Below are 4,382 nucleotides of genomic sequence, written 5' to 3'. Positions count from 1 at the left end.
CTGCCACCGACGCCAACTTCTGGACCCAACTCTGCAATAAACACCAACAATATGTCTGACAATACAAACCTACACCACATACAATACAAAATACAGCACAGAACACGTGTCACTAGACAGAAAATGGCTAAATTTAGTTCAAGTACAGACAAATACACCAACTGCACACGAAACTCGGGCTAGAATCCCCCCAAGAGCGAAATGAGCAATTACCAACCCAGACCATTCACCTGAACCCTTCGCACTACTGCCCATCTCAGACAGTGATGAGTGCAAATCAAACTTACGAGATGTTGGCTCAAAGGTACAGTCCCATCCAACTATCGACCAATAACCTGTCTCTCTACAACATGGACGCCCATGTCAGGCATCACTGCAGCTAAACACCAGCTCCTGGAAGATCGAACAGTCGCCCGAGACTGCAGAACCTGTCAGACCAACCTGCGCACTGCCTGGATTGATTACAGGAAAGCCTACGACTCAATGCCACACACACGGATCAATGTCTGGAGCTGTGCAACATCAACAGGACTCGAAGAGCCTTCATTGCAAACTCAATGAGGCTGCGGAAAACCACCCTTGAGCCAAATCATCAACACTGGTACCATAGGGCCACCATCAGTCACCTCCTCTACATGGATGACATCACGCTGTACGCTAAGAAAGAGACACGAGACATCGACTCACTGATCCACACCTCCAGGGCCTACAGCACAGACACGGGAATGTCATTTGGGCCTGAGAAGTAGTCCACATAGAAGGGGTCTCTCTCCCAGAAGGAACAATAGAGGACAGTTACAAGTATCATGGTATCCAACAAGCAAATGGCAACCTTGAAGAAGAAACAAGGAAAGCAGCCACGGCCAAATACCTCAACGAATAAGGCAAGTATGGTATGCCAAGAAAGAGAGTGGGCGATAATCAAATACCCAGCAGGAATCATAAATTGGCCAAAGGAGGAGATACAGACCACAGATGTTAAGACATGAAAGCTGCTGACCAAATCCTGGGACTGTACACGAGCCGTAAGGAAGGAGGCCGAGGACTAGTGACACCAGACGAGACCCGAGGTGCAGGCTGAGCAAAGAGGCCCCTGAGACAGTACAGTACATAATTGCAGGGTGTAAGATGCTGCAGGGAAAGCATAAATGGAGCGATATCCAACATCTGCAGGACCCCCTCCAGTTCGCCTACCAGCCCCATCCCGGAGTAGATGACGCCATCTTGACCCTACTCCACAGAGTCTACCCCCACCTGGACACACCGGCTGCCACTGTGAGGGTCATGTTTTTTGACTTCTCCAGTGCCTTTGACACCATCAGGCCGGCTCTGCTGGCTGAGAAGCTGGCGGTGATGCAGGTGGAGGACTCCCTGGTGTCCTGGATTGTGGACTATCTCACTGGAAGACCACAGTATGTACGCTTACAGGGCTGTGTGTCAGACAGAGTGGTCAGCAACACCGGGGCTCCACAAGGGACAGTCCTCTCTCCCTTCCTCTTCACTCTCTACACCACGGACTTCAGCTACTGCAGTGAGACTTGCCACCTTCAGAAGTTTTCTGATGACTCTGCAGTGGTGGGATGCATCAGCGGTGGTGACGAGAGGGAGTATAGGACTGTTGTGGACAACTTTGTCACGTGGAGTGAGAAGAACCACCTTCAACTCAACGTGACCAAGACAAAAGAACTGGTGGTGGACCTGACCAAAGCGGCTGTGACTCCCATCTCCATCCATGGGGTCAGTGTGGACGTGGTGGAGGAGTACAAGTACTTGGGAGTGTACTTGGACAATAAACTGGACTGGAGCAGAAACGTGGACGCAGTCTATAAGAAGGGCCAGAGCCGCCTCTATTTCCTGAGGAGGCTGAGGTCCTTTGACATCTGCAGGACGATGCTCAGGATGTTCTATGAGTCTATGGTGGCCAGTGCCATCATGTACGCTGTGGTCTGCTGGGGCAGCAGTCTGCGCGTGAGGGACACTAATAGACTCAATAAGATCATCAGGAAGGCTGGTCATGTTGTGGGGGAGGAGCTGGACTCTCTGACTGTTGTGTCGGACAGGAGGATGTTGACCAAAGTCAGGACTATTCTGGACTCTCCCCTCCACCCCCTCCACGGGGTGCTGGCCAATCTGAAGAGCTCGTTCAGCCACAGACTGTTACTGCCACGCTGCTCCACTGAAAGACACAGGAAATCTTTCCTGCCTGTCGCCATCAAACTGTTAAACTCCGTTCTCTAACCAAACACTTCAATACTCCAATATTCCACTTTGTACATAGATGTAAATAGTGTGTGATTTTGTGAGGTGATCTATTTATTTATTTTGTTTAACACTGACACTTTAGAAACACTGACACTTTATTTCTTATTGCATGACACTTATTCTTATTGCACAAATTTTATTCTTATTTAAATGACTTTTTATTTTTATTCTTAAATTCTATCCTGTGGTTGTGGCATCTGGTAACTAAGAGAATTTCCCTTCGGGGATCAATAAAAGTGATTCTGATTCTGATTCTGATTCTGATATGTGAAATGCGAGTGGAGCCGTAGTGTACAGAAACATCTGCGCAGAGTACGGACTGGAGACTCCGAGGTCAAGGTGGGAAACTCCTCCAAAGGTAATGGAGAATGATCGAGCCAAGATCCTGCGGGACTTCAGATACAGACTGACAGAATGGTGATGGCGATGGTGGATAAACAGCATATCTCGTATAATGTCTAAAACACGGCTAAACTAGGTCTGATCAGAACTAAACCCAAGACTAAAACAGGACTAAACCAGGTCTAAATCGGGTCTCAAGCACGACTAAACCAACACTAAGGGGACGTTCACATTTGGTCCGTTTTTGGCCCAGTTCAAGCCCTAATATAGATTTGATTTGGTGCCTTTATAATCTTGATTTAATCGTGGTTTTGTTCAGGTTTAGTTCTGGGTTTAGTCCCAGTTTAGTCCAAATTTTGATGTGTGATAACTGGACTAGACATGGACTAAACCCTGTCTATACCACATCTAAACTGTGACCACTATAAACCAAGATCTAAACAGAATGAATCCAAGTCTAAACCAAAACAGGACAGAGTATAGACTAAAACAGGACTCAAAACAGGACTAAACCAGGACTATTCCAGGTCTAAACCAGGACTAAACCAAGACTAAACCAGGACTGAATGTTATTGCAGCCCCGTGATGCCATCCTCTGCAGCCCCTCTCCTCCACAGCTGATGCCCCGTGAACCCGCTTCTGTGATTGGCTCGCCGTGATTGGAGGAATGCGATTGGTGGATGGGGGTGATTCATGTGTGTGCTACTTCGCAGTTACGTAACAGGAGTCTGCACAGAAACACCTCAGTACTGAAGAGATGTTAAGACAGACGTAGGAGGCAGGAGTGTGGCACTATCTGCTGGACGAGAGAGGAAACACAGGGCAGAACCGAGGACTAAACAAGGCCTGAAACGTCTGCGTGGATCAGGACCAAAGGTTAGAGTACACAAACAGTTTACCCAACGTTACTATACTAGAATAAAAAGTATAAAGTAGGGGTCCAAGTAAAAAAGTGAGCCAAATCTAGCTTTTTATAGCGCAGAAACAAAAATCATATCTGAAGGAGTGCTGCAAGAAACACAAACGTTCAAAGTGTATTATTTGCTACACCAGGGCCACATCAGTAAATTTGCTGCCGTCAAAGGGCCAGATGTAAAATAACTACTACTTTTTTTTAATTGTTAATGAACTGTTTCTGTATTCATTACGTATTCAAGTTATAAATATTACATATGCATTTGAAAAGATGTAAAAAAATATGACTGTAACTGCATGTCTCTTGATAAAATGACATTTTAAGACCGTCAGACCTTTTAATTTACCCTGTCGAGGGCCGCTTTTAGCCCTTGGGCCTTGAGTTTGACACGTGCGTGCTAAACTCTACAATGTTAATTAAGTGAGAGCAATGTTACTTCGATGAAAAGATTACTCTGGTCAGGACTAAACCAAGTATATAGGTTTGTTGACGTGGTTTATGGTTAATATCTCTGTAATTACTGGGCTTATCCACATGAACGTAAAACTAGCACAAAGTTCACCGTCTTCTCTATCAGTATAAATAAACAAAAGCGAGGTTATTTTTTCACAACAGCTTGATAAAGTGGGACCATTATTCAACACCAAAGACGTGATTCTTGTCAGCTGAAAGTTAATGGAGCCAATCATTAAAAAAATTAGAGAAAGTTCAATGTTTATGGAGCAGAAGTTTGAAGATTTCTTTCAAAAACACAGAATATCCCAGAGTTATATAGAGTTATACAGAGTTATACATTAACATTAACTTATTACACAATTTACATGTTCAATTATAAAAAAACAACAGAATTCACTGGGGTTTT

This window comes from Periophthalmus magnuspinnatus, chromosome 22 (genome assembly GCF_009829125.3).
Source record: "Periophthalmus magnuspinnatus isolate fPerMag1 chromosome 22, fPerMag1.2.pri, whole genome shotgun sequence".
NCBI lineage: Eukaryota > Metazoa > Chordata > Actinopteri > Gobiiformes > Gobiidae > Periophthalmus > Periophthalmus magnuspinnatus.
The sequence above is the reverse complement of the archived record's forward strand: the minus strand, read 5'-3'. Positions refer to the sequence as shown.